We start from the raw sequence: 13,669 nt of genomic DNA on the forward strand, positions 1-13,669 counted from the left end.
CATTTTCAATACAAACTTGATCTCAGAGATTTCCTCCAGATTAATTGGAAAGATAACAGTTTCAGAAAAAAAAAGGACATCTTAACACACAGTTTTTAGCAGAACATATGTGCATTATTAGAAAAAGAATTTTAGGGAATCCACAACACTGGTTGACCAGTTATGCCAATATACACAGAAAAATCAGTTCTTCATACAAGGCATTATATAATTAACACCCAGTTTATACTTGGAGGATGAGTTTACACTAATAAACCAACAGATTATATTCATTTTTATTTTATATTATTACAGTAATCTTATTGTGAGAGTAATCATAAATCCTTCCTTCCCCCCCCAAAAAAAAGATGAGAAACCTCAAGAATAGTGAGGACAAAAAAGTGTACTTCAGTATGTGTTCAGATTCCAATGGCTCTGTCTCTGGGATGAGTTGCCTTCCCCATCATAGCCACCAGAGAAGTTGCTTCAAGATTTTTCCCACAGTTCCTATTACTAGCTGTATTTCCCTCCATTCTATTCCTCCCCATTCTCATCTATTCCATCCTCTCTCTCCTTTCATCCTGTCCCTGGTCAGAAGTGTGTTGTATCTGAGTACCCTCTCCTACAATCTTCCCTCTCTTCTATCACCTACTCCCCTCTTCCTTCCCCCGTTCACTCTTATCCCATTCTTTTCCTCTTGTTTTTCTCTAGAGCAAGATATCTATACCCTATTAAGTGTATATGTTATTTCCTCTCTGAGCCGTTTCTGATGAAAATGAAGGCTAACTCATTTCCTCTTGCCTTCTCCCATCGCACTCCACTGAAAAAGCTTTTTCTTGACTCTTATGTGAAATCTTAGCCCCTTCTTCCTCTACTTTCTCTTCCTCCCATTACTTTCTTTTATCACCCATTTACTCCATATACTATATTAGACCATTATATTCAGCTCCTTCCTGTGCCTTGTCCATATATGCTCCTTCTACCTGCTCTTATAAATGAGAAAGTTCATATGAGTTATTATCTTCTTCCCATGCAGGAATACAAGCAGTTCAGCATCATTAGGTTGCTCATAATTAGTTCTTCTTATCCACCCTCTCTATGGTTCCCTGAGTCCCATACTTGGAGATCAAACTTTTTGGTCAGCTCTGGTTGTTTCAATAGTAAAGTTTGGGGACTTCTGGCCAAGATGGCAGAGAGAAGACAGGCACAGTTCTAAAGTCTCCTGATCTTTCCCCATCTATCATATGAAACAACCCTCTTAAAAGAAATCCTACCCACAAACCCCAGAAATAAAAGCCAGGAGAAAGAACATCTACCTCAGGATTTCTCTCCCCAAGCAGCACTGGACGAATTCAGGTGGGTGAGTCTGAGCTCAGAGAGAGGATCAGCCTCGGATCAACCAGATTAACAGATGAATTGGAACCGGGAGTCTGAGGGCCTGAGAGCTGGACCTGCTGGATCAGTGGTGGGGCTAGAGGGCAGGGGCTTGATTCAACTAGGGAGCAGAGGCACTGGTGCTGGTGCTGTCCCCCAGGAACTTGCGGACAGGGCTGGGGGGAGAGTTCCGGTGCAGGAGAGCTGCCGACACCATCCCTGGGCTTCTCTGGTCTGAGAAACTCTTGAGTCCATGCCTCCATTACAGCGGAGGCCTCTTCCCAAACAATTGCAAACTACTTCTGCCTCAGGCCCAGGTGTGTAAGCAGAAGAACCAGCCCAGCTGAGGAATGACCTCAGGCCAGGGTAAAGCCCACCATTGATTGAAAACAAAAGAATTCAATAGCTCCAACTCCTCCCTTCAAGCAAAGGGAGAAGGCCTCAATCAAGGTCACAGGCACTCCAGAGAAAGCAACCAGGACTGCTACTGGCCAGCCAGAGAAATTGCGCTCAGTGAGTAAAGCCTTTAGCAATCCCAAACCCCTGTGAACCAGCCCCTCCCCAACTCAAGGTCTTAGCAAAATGAAGAAGGGTCAGCAGAAAGGTGGATTCATAGAAAAATTCTTGGAAGGGAAAGATGCTAACTCAAAGACCTAGAATCTCTGAGGAGAATATGATCTGGTCTTCAGCACAGAAAGACTTCCTTGAAGAAATGAGGAAGGAGCTTAAAAATTTGGGAGAGACAATACCTTGCAACAAGAAAACAAATCCTAAGAAAGTACAATTGGACAAATACAAAAGGAGACTAAATCTCTCAGATCCTCAATTGGACAATTGCAAAATGAGAATAAATCTCTCACATCATCAATTGGACAAATACAAAATGAGAATAAATCTCTCAGATCCTCAATTAGGCAAATGCAAAAAGAAAATAATTCTCTCAAAACCCCAATTGGTCAAATGGAAAGTTCTTTCAAAAGTAGAATTGACCAAATGGAAAAGGAGTTGCAAAAAGTTAATGAAGAAAATTCCCCCCCACCAAAAAAATGAATGTAGTCTACAAAAACCAATGACTACATGAGACAGCAAGAGTCAGTTAAACAAAAATGAAAAAATAGAAAAAATAGAAGAAAATGTAAAATACCTCATCAACAAAACCACTGACCTCGAGAATAAATTGAGAAGGCACAACCTGAAAATTATAGGACTTCCTGAAAACATTGAAGAGAAAAAAAGCCTGGACTTAATATTACAGGATCTAGTGATAGAAAACTGCCCTAATATCATGGAATCAGAGGGCAAAGTAGTTATTGAAAGAATACATAAATCCCCTCCAGAAAATGATCCTAAAATGAAAACACCAAGGAATGTTGTGGCCAAATTCCAGAACTATCAGATAAAAGAGAAAATCCCACAAGCAGCCAGAAAGAAACAATTTAAATATCAAGGAGCCACAGTAAGGATCATGAAGGACCTGGCTACATCAACATTAAGGGATCGAAGGGCCTGGAACGAGATATTTTGAAGAGTAAGGGAGCTTGGAATGCAGTCAAGAATCTACTTTCCTGCAAAGCTGAGCCTTCTCTTCCAGGGAAAAAGATGAACATTTAATGAAATGGAAGAATTCCAATAATTCCTGATGAAAAGACCAGAGCTAAATAGAAAATTTGGACATCAAACAGGAGTTTCAAGAGACACATGAAAAAGGTAAAAAAAAAGGGGAGGGCAGTAAAAGGAAAAAAACTGCTATCCAGTAAGTTGAAACTGGCTATATCCCAGCATGGGGGTAAAAGATTCTCATAAATCTTGAGAATTGTAACTCTAACAGAGAGAATACACCTAGCCAAAAATGATGGACATTCATGATGTATCCATGAGACTGCTATCTAAAGAGATGTAACTGGCTTTAACCCCATTTGGGAGAAAGACTCTAATAACTCTCAAGAATTTTAACGGTATTCAACAGAATATACTCAACTAGAAGTGACAGACACCCAGAATTTTCTATGACTTAGAGAGAATGATCTAAAAAACACTACCTCCTTAAAAAGGGGGACAGGAAAGAGAAGGGAGGAAGGAGGAGATTTAATGGAGTAAATCTCATTACACTAAGATGTACAAAAAAACTATGGTAATAGAGGGAAAGAAAGGAGAAGATGAGGAACACCTGAATCTTCTTCTCATCAGACTTGGCTTAAAGTCAACCTACACATACTCAGTTAACTTATAAAACATCTAACCTTTCAAGTATTGAAAGGGGAAAAGGGGAGGGGGGATGGAAAAAGAGAAGGGGAGGGGGAAAAGGGAAAGAGGAAAGAAAGGGGAGGGTGTGATATAGGAGGGTAAACACACTGAATGGGGTGGTATTCAGAAACAAAATATTGGGGAATAAGGATAAGTGGGGAAAGGGGGGGGATACAAACAGAGGGAAGATAGCACAGAGGGCAATAAAGAATTAGTAATCATAACTTTGAATGTAAATGGGATGAACTCTCCCTTAAAACATAAGCAAATAGCAGAGTGGATTATAAACCAGAATCGTACAATATTCTGCTTACAAGAAACTCATTTGAAGCAGAGAGATACATATAGAGCAAAGGTAAAAGGTTGGAGCAAAATATATTTTGCTTCAGCTGAAGTAAAAAAAAAGCAGGGGAGCAATCCTTATCTCAGACAAAGCAGCAGCAAAAATAGAAAGCGTTATAAGAGATAAGGAAGGAAACTATATCCTCCTAAAAGGTACCACAGATAATAAAGTTATTACAAGACTGAATATATATGCACCCAGTGGGACAGCACCAAGATTCTTAGAGGAGAAGCTGAAAGAATCTCTACTAGTGGGAGAACTCAACCTCCCACTCTCAGATCTAGATAAATTGAATCAAAAAATAAGAAAGAAATTAAGGAAGTACATAGATTGTTAGAAAAATTAGATAAGGTAGACTTATGGAGGAAACTGGGGATAGAAAGGAATATACCTTTTTCTCTGCAATACATGGAACTTATACAAAAAGTGACCATGTATTACGACATAGAAACCTAATGATCAACTGCAGAAAGGCAGAAATAGTGAATACATCTTTCTCAGATCACAATGCAATAAAAGTCATATGCAATATTGGGCCAAGAAGATATAGACCCAAAACAAATTGGAAACTGAATAACTTCATTTGAAAAAATGAGTGGACCAAAAAACAAATTATAGAAAGAATTAACCATTTTATCCTAGATAATGATAATAATGAAACAACACACCAAAACCTATGGGATTCACTCAAAGCAACTCTCAGGGGATATATTATAGCTCTAAATGCTTACATGAATAAATTGGAGAAAGAGGAAATCAATGAACTAAACATGCAACTAAAAAAATTAGAGAAAGAACAAATCAAAAATCCCCAATTAAATACCAAATTAGAAATTCTAAAAATTAAAGGTGAAATTAATAAAATCAAAAGCAAAAAAACTATTGAATTAATAAATAAAACCAGAAGTTGGTATTATAAAAAAACCAATAAAATTGATTAACCTCTGGTCAATTTGATTAAAAAAAGAAAAAAGCAAACCAAATTGCTAGTATCATAAATGAAAAAGGTGAACTCACTACCAATGAGGAGGAAATTAAAATAATAATTCAAAATTATTTTGCGCCACTCTATGCTAATAAATTTGATAATATAAGTGAAATGGATGAATATTTACAAAAATATAAGTTGCCCAGGTTAAATGAAGAAGATATTAAATACCTAAACAACCCTATCTCAGAAAAGGAAATTCAACAAGCCATCATTGCACTCCCTAAGAAAAAGTCTCCAGGGCCTGATGGATTCACAAGTGAATTCTACCAAACATTTAAGGAACAATTGGTTCCAATTCTATATAAACTCTTTGGAAAAATAGGGAAAGATGAAACTCTGCCTAACTCTTTCTATGAAACCAATATGGTACTGTTACCTAAACCAGGAAGAATTAAAACAGAGAAAGAAAATTATAGACCTATTTCCCTGATGAATATAGATGCAAAAATCCTAAATAAAATCTTAGCAAAACGATTACAACAAGTTATCACTAGGATAATACTTTATGATCAAGTAGGATTTATTCCAGGAATGCAGGGTTGGTTTAATCTTAGGAAAACTGTTAAGTTTGTTGCTGATATGAGTATACTATCAGAAATCATATGATTATATCAATAAATGCTGAAAAAGCTTTTGACAAAATACAGCATCCATTCCTATTAAAAACATTAGAGAGTGTAGGAATAAATGGACTGTTCCTTAAAATAATTAGCAGTATCTATCTGAAACCATCAACAAGCATTATATTCAATGGGGAGAGGCTAGAGGCATTCCCAGTAAGATCAGGAGTGAAACAAGGGTGCCCATTATCACCACTACTATTCAATATTGTATTAGAAATGTTAGCATCAGCAATTAGAGAAGAAAAAAGAAATTGAAGGAATTAGAATTGGGAAGGAAGAGACAAAACTCTCACTCTTTGCAGATGACATGATGGTCTACCTAGAGAATCACAAGAAATCATCCAAAAAAAAAAAACTACTGGAAACAATTAGCAATTTTAGCAAAGTTGCAGGTTATAAAATAAACCCTCATAAATCCTCAACTTTTCTATATATGTCTAGCAAGATACAGCAGGAAGAGCTAGAAATCCCATTGAAAGTAACCTCAGACAATACAAAATACTTTGGAGTCTATTTGCCAAGACAAACTCAGAATCTTTTTGAAAACAATTATAAAACACTTCTCACACAAATTAAATCAGATTTAAATAACTGGGCAAATATCAACTGCTCATGGATAGGTAGAGCTAATATAATAAAAATGACAATTCTACCAAAACTAAACTATCTGTTTAGTGCCCTACCAATCAAAATTCCAAAAAAATTAATTTAATGAGTTAGAAAAAATTGTAAGTAAATTTATATGGAAAAATAAAAAGTCAAGAATTACCAGGAGCTTAATGAAAAAAAGTGCAAAAGAAGGTGGCTTAGCCTTGCCTGATCTAAAATTATATTATAAAGCATCAGTCATCAAAACTGTTTGGTATTGGCTAAGAAACAGAGTGGTGGACCAGTGGAATAGACTAGGTGTAAAAGCAGGAGATGATTATAGTAATCTGCTATTTGATAAACCCAAAGAGTCCAGCCATTGGGATAAAAACTCCCTCTTTGATAAAAACTGCTGGGATAATTGGAAGTTAGTATGGAAGAAACTTAGTTTAGACCAACACCTCACATCCTTTACCAAGAAAATATCCAAATGGTTACAGGATTTAGACATAAAAAAACAATACTATAAGCAAATTAGAAGATCAAGGACTAGTTTATCTGTCAGATCTATGGAAAGGGGAACATTTTATGACTAAGGAAGAGTTGGAGAACATCACCAAAAACCAATTAGATGATTTCAATTACATGAAATTAAAAAGCTTTTGCACAGATAAAACCACTGTAACCAAGATCAAAAGAAATGTAGTAAATTGTGAAACAATCTTTAGACTAATGATTCTGACAAAGGACTCATTTCTAAAGTATACAGAGAACTGAGTCATATTTTTAAAACAAAAAGCCATTCCCCAATTGACAAATGGTCAAAGGATATGCAAAGGTAATTTACAAATGAGTAGATCAAAGCAATCCATAGATATATGAAAAAAATGCTCTAAATCATTAATTATTAGAGAAATGCAAATTAAAGCTTCTCTGAGGTACCACCTCACACCTCTCAGATTGGCCACTATGACCAGAAAGGATAATGATCATTGTTGTAAGGATTGTGGGAAATCTGGGACACTATTACTCTGTTGGTGGAGGTGTGAACATCTTCTGGAGAGCTATTTGGAACTACGCCCAAAGGGCAACAAAAATGTGCATACCCTTTGACCCAGCAATACCACTACTGGTTCTATATCCTGAAGAGATGATGAAAAAGGGTAAAAACATTACTTGTACAAAAATATTTATAGCAGCCCTGTTTGTGGTGGCAAAGAATTGTAAATCAAGTAAATGTCCTTCAACTGGGGAATGGCTTAGCAAACTGTGATATATGTACGTCATGGAACACTATTGTTCTATTAGAAACCAGGAGGGATGGGATTTCAGGGAATCCTGGAGGGATTTGCATGAACTGATGCTGAGTGAGATGAGCAGAACCAGAAAAATACTGTACACCCTAACAGCAACATGGGAGTGATGATCAACCTTGAAGGACTCCCTCGTTCCATCAGTGCAACAATCGGGAACAATTTTGGGCTGTATGCAAAGGAGAGTGCCATCTGTATCCAGATAAGGAGCTGTGGAGTTTGAACAAAGTTCAAGGACTATTCCCTTTAATTTAGAAAAAAACAGATATCTTATTGTCTGATCTTGTTACCTCTTAGACTTCTTGTCTCTTCTTTAAAGATATGATTTCTCTCTCATCACACCCAATTTGGAACAAGGTACGACATGGAAACAAAGTAAAGACTGACAGAGTGCTTTCTGTGGGGGGGGGGGAAGGAAGATTGGGGGAAAAATGTAAAAGTCAAATAATATCTTTAATAAAAATAAATTTAAAAAAAAGAATTACACAGGATTTAGCAGCATCTACAGTAAGGGCTCATAGGGCTTGAAATACGATATTCCAGAAGGCAAAAGACCTTGGAATACAGCTGAGAATCAGTTACCCAGCAAAACTGAACATACTCTTTCAGAGGAAAAGATGGACATTCAATGAAATAGGGGACTTCCAAATTTTCCTGTTGAAATGAGCAGAGCTGAATAGAAAGTTTAATCTTCAATTACAGGACTCAGGTGAAGCATAAAGAGTGTGGACAGGAAGGACTAATTATGATGGATTTAATGATGATGAACTGTGTGTATTCCTTCATGGGAAGATGATACTGACAATACTCAATGAACCTTCTCATTTTTTAGAACAGTTAGAAGGAGCATATTTAGATATCTCATAGGAGGGAAATGAATATGAAGGTATAATATGAAGGTGGAGTTAAATGGCAAGAAAGCAAAGTACTGGAAGAAAGAGGAAAGAAGAGGTAAGATGGGCTAACATATTTTACATAAAAGAGACAAGAAAAAGCTTTTGCAATGGAGTGGAAGGTAATGAGGAAGGAGTGAGTCTTTATTTTCATCAGAAGTGGCTCAGAAAGGAAATAACATACACACTCAATAGCATATAGAAATCTCTCTTACCCTAGAGGAAAAAAAAAGAAGAAAGGGATAGGAGAAAGGGGACGGGAGGGTGGGGGGGGGGATGTAGGTGATAGAAGAGAGGAAGATTGTAGCAGAGGGTAGTCAGATACAATACACTTTTGAGGAAGGATTGGGTAAAAGGAGGGAGAGAATAGAGTAAAAGGGGGTGGGAAGGAATAGGATGAAGGGAAATACAACTAGCAATAGCAATTGTGGGATAAAAATATTGAAACAACTTCTCTGATGGACTTATGATAAAGAATACGATATGTCTCAGACACAGAATTGATGGTATATGAACACAGAGTGAAGTACATTTTTTTTTCTCACTTATTTTTCTTGAGGTTTCTCTATCTTTGTGAGGGAAGGGGGTATTTATATAACTAGGCTATTATAGTAATGTGAAAATAAATTTTAAAAGTGGAAAAAAAGTGGAAAACATAGATTACCAAGGGTAGGGGGATAGTGGGGAGACTGACCCCAAACACTCATAGGATGCAGGGGTCCAGCCTCCGCTGGGTCCTTGGAACCTGACAGGAGGGATAGAGTCAGCGAAATGAGTTGAGTCAACAAGTGGGTAAAGGCAGGAGCAGGTTGACTGACTGTCAGCTGCTTAGATTTATTTTTATAGTCTCAGAATCATATCAAACAAGCAAACTAAAATCATTTCCTTGGTTACAAAAGTGTACAATTTTCATCATTAATCATATAGTTCATATGGTTACAAGTTTGATCTTGTAGTGGTTACAAGCGTTATTATCAATCATGTAGTTAATTTTCTTGTTCCTGCTCAGACCGTGACCTCAACCTTCCTGTTGCCTAGTTTGTTGCTGCATAGTAAAAGTTATTAATTAAACAGAACTTTCCTTATAATAATCTTTGATATAATTTGTTTAATGGAATGCTTTTATGTTTTTGTGCCGCATATGTAATGTTTTTCGATATGCTCCCCACAACCTATAGTGAGGGTAGTTATGTTTGTCCACCTGTATGTTGACTCCTTCAAAAACCAATTTTCCTTTCAGCCCTTGTTGGTAGACGCTATGGTTTCTATGACTTTATATTCTTTCCCAATAAACTAAGGCTGTTAGAGTTCACATATTGGTCACCTATACTAACTATTCTCTCACCATCTTTATTCATATATTCCTGTGTATGATAAAGGGGGGCAAAACTGTTAATTTCCCTGGAATTCTATCTGACCCATCTTGTATCTGGTTTCCCTGTATACATATTCTGATGTCTCCCTGGAACTCCCAGTGCTGTATCTTCCAAAGATTTCATAATGTTGAAGTCTTTTGTATGTCTCAGGGAGAGGCAGTCCTGTTAAATTTGGATAGAGTTCACAATCTGTTTTATTCAAGGAATTTCGCTGAAATCCTTCTCTGTCTCTCTGTCTCTCTTTTCTTTTCTCTCTCTCTCTCTCTCTCTCTCTCTCTCTCTCTCTCTCTCTCTCTCTCTCTCTCTCTCTCTCTCTCTCTCTCTCACATTCTTGCCTAGACCTTTGTTTTTCAGCCTGTCCTTAAGTAATTTATTGTCTCTCCAGAAAAAAGTTTAATCTGTGAACTCTACAAACTTGTGAAATAAAAAATCCTGAGCTTTCATACTTACTGGGCTAGTTGTGAGTTTTTCACTTCCAAGAACCCTGATCTTTTTAGTGGCACCACCCATTTCCCCATCATCAATAAAAGGTTAAATATTATGAACAAAAGAAGAAATGTAAAATACTGACACCCATATAAAAGAATGCTCCAGATCATCAATAATAAAAGGGGAAATGCAAATAAAATAATTGTAAGGTTTCACCTTACACCATACAAATTGGCAAAAATCATCCAAAGGTGGCATGACATGTTGGAGGTGTGGAATGATAAGCATATTAATGCATTACATTATTGATTGAGCTGTGACACTGAAAAACCTTTTTGGAAAGCAATTTGGAATTGCTCAAATAAAGTGACTGAAATATCCATACCCTTTAAACCATAGGACTTTGGAGTGGGCATGTAATGATCCAAAGAGTGTGAGATGTCTGTTCTCCTTTCTTTGAGATCAAATTCCCACTTTTGCACAGATAAAACCACTGTAACCAAGATCAAAAAAAAATGTAAACTGGAAAACAATTTTTACAACTAGTATTTCTGACAAAGGACTCATTTCTAAAATATATACAGAACTGAGTTACACCTATAAAAAAAAAACAAGCCATTCACCAATTGAGAAATGGTCAAAGGATATGCAAAGGCAATTTACAGATGAGGAAATCAAAGCTATCCATAGTCATATGAAAAATTGCTCCAAATCACTACTGATTAGAGAAATGCAAATTAAAGTATCTCTGAGGTACCACCTCACACCTCTCAGATCGGCCAATATGACCAGAAAGGACAATGATCAATGTTGGAAGGATGTGGGAAATCTGGGACACTAATACATTGTTGGTAGAGCTGTTAAGTGATCCAACTTTTCTAGAGAATAGTTTGGGATTATGCCCAAAGGTTAATAAAAGTGTGCACATCCTTTGATCCAGCAATACCACTGAAAAGATCATGAAAAGGGGTAAAAACATCACTTGTTTAAAAATATTCATAGCAGTCCTGTTTGCACATTCCATCAATTGGGAAATGGCTGAACAAATTTTGGTCATTATGGAACACTATGTGTTCAATTTTGTTTGTTTTCCAATTTTATGCAATAGTAGTTTCTACCTATCATTTTTTGTAAGGTTTTAAATTTTACAGTTTTCCCCACCCTCCCTTCCCTCCCCCACCCCCTCCCCCATGGAAGGCAGTCTGATAATCTTTACAATGTTTCCATGCTATACATTGATCAAAATTGAATGTGTTGAGAGAGAAAAATCATATCCTTGAAGAAAAAATAAAATATTAGATAGCAAAATAATTTTTCATAACTGTATTGTGGTAGATTAATTCCTTTTAGAGAATCCTAGGTTTCATATGGGCCACCTTCCTCCCTAGTTAAAAATCCATACTCCAAAAGTATCTCCTCCATGTTAATCATAAATCTAGGGGGATGCTCAGGACATAAGGAGCCCATCCTCCCAGGAAAGGCAAGAGAATTCTTACAAAGATGATAATCTTTGGGGAGCAAGTTTCAAGTAGCAAGTACCCAGGAGGGATTGGGATTTCAGAGAAGCCTGGAAAGACTTGTATGAACTGATTCTGAGCAAGACGAGCAGAACCAGAAGAACACTGTACACTCTAAGAGCAACATAGGGGGTGATGATCAACCTTGATGGACTTGCTCATTCCATCAGTGCAATAATCAACAGTAATTTTAGGGTATCTGCAATGGAGAATACCATCTATATCCAGAGAAAGAACTGTGGAGTTTAAACAAAGACCAAAGACAAAGACTATTACCTTCAATTTAAAAAAAAAAAGTTGTCTTATGTACTACATAATTTTGCTATCTCTAATATTTTATTTCTTCCCCCAGGATATGATTTTTCTCTCAACACATTCAATTTTGATCAATGCATAGCATAAAAACATTGTAAAGATTATCAGACTGCCTTCAGGGGGCGGGGCAGGGGGAGAGAAGGGAGGGTGAGGAAAATTGTAAAATTCAAAACCTTACAAAAATGATAGGTAGAAACTACTATTGTATAAAATTGGAAAACAACCAAAATATCTATTTTAAAAAAAGATCAAATTCTCAAAGGACTTAACCCTGTTTAAAACCCAGAGACAGATATATGTATAGATTATTTCTGTTGCATCAACTCCTATGGGTCTACCTGTCATCTCTATGAAAAGATTCTCACAACTATATATATCAAATTTTCCTATATAATCAAGTGTTTTTTGGCTCTTAAATTGGATTTCTCGTAGGCATCTCAAACTCAACATGTCTAAAACAGAACTTACTGTCTTTCCGTTAAGTTACTAGACCCTTCTTGCCAGCTCCGTGTTGCAAATGAGGGTATTTTCATCCTGTTGGTCACTCAGGCTTGCAACCCTGAGATCCTACTCAACTCTTTTTTGTTCTATATTCTGAAAGAATAATTTCTCATAATTATATTGTGGTAGATTAATTCCTTTTAGAGAATCCTAGGCTTCATATGGGCCACCTTCCTCCCTAGTTAAAAAAAATTCATACTCCAAAAGTACCTTCTCCCGTGTTAATCATAAATCTAGGGGGATGCTCAGGACATAAGGAGCCCACCCTCCCAAGGAAGAGACAAGTCAATTTATACAAAGATGATAATCCTTGGGGAGCAGGTTTCAAGTAGCAATATTGTGCAATTTCTGGGTTTAGGCCACTAAAGAGTTTAATTATTTTCCCTACTTTCAAATGGTATAAAGTCCAATTTCTTTCCCAATCCTGTGTGGTTATTACTTCAGAATGGCCTCCACCTAAAGGTTATGGGTAAGATCTCATGAGAATAAAACTTAAAAATGTCTAACCTCTATTTTCTGTCATTTTATTTTACCTGTTTTTAAGATGCTTAGAGATTGTTACGGTTCACAACAGGTACCTATTCTGTTAGGGAGGTCCAAGGTCAAACACGAAGCCCGCGGGCTAGTTAAGGCCCTGCGCGGTCCGGCCCACCGGCCTCCCGCGCCCGGCCCGGCCTCCCGCCTCATCGCTCCCTTTTAGTTCTCTGGGCAGAACGTGCAACATGGGCCCTCGGTAAACGAGAGAAGAATTGAATCGAATGCTTCCACTAGCGTTCTCTCTGGGGTCTCCTTCGGCTTTGCGTGGACCAGCCCGCAAACTACCCCATCCCCACCCCGGGTAACAACGTGGGCGGGGACTAGGGGAGGCGTGGTCCAGAGTCTGAGAGGCTGATTGGGGCCTGGGGTGAGACTCCAAAATGGCATTGCCGGAAGTGTTCCATAGAGAGAGGAAGACGGCACCCCAGCTGGATGAACCTGGGGTAATCTTAAACTTGTTTAATGGAAGACTTAAAATTTAGAGGCAGAGGCAAGGGGCTCGCCATCAAAAATGAACCTTCCCGCGGCTGCGAGGGGCGTGACGGAACGCCTCTTCCTGCCCCGCCCATTCCGTTTCCGCACGCCGGGAGCAGTCGAGAGGACTCTGAGAGAGAGGCCGCCCGCGGGAAGCGCGGGGCATCCTGGG

The sequence above is a fragment of the Macrotis lagotis genome, chromosome X (genome assembly GCF_037893015.1).
Source record: "Macrotis lagotis isolate mMagLag1 chromosome X, bilby.v1.9.chrom.fasta, whole genome shotgun sequence".
Taxonomy (NCBI): domain Eukaryota; kingdom Metazoa; phylum Chordata; class Mammalia; order Peramelemorphia; family Peramelidae; genus Macrotis; species Macrotis lagotis.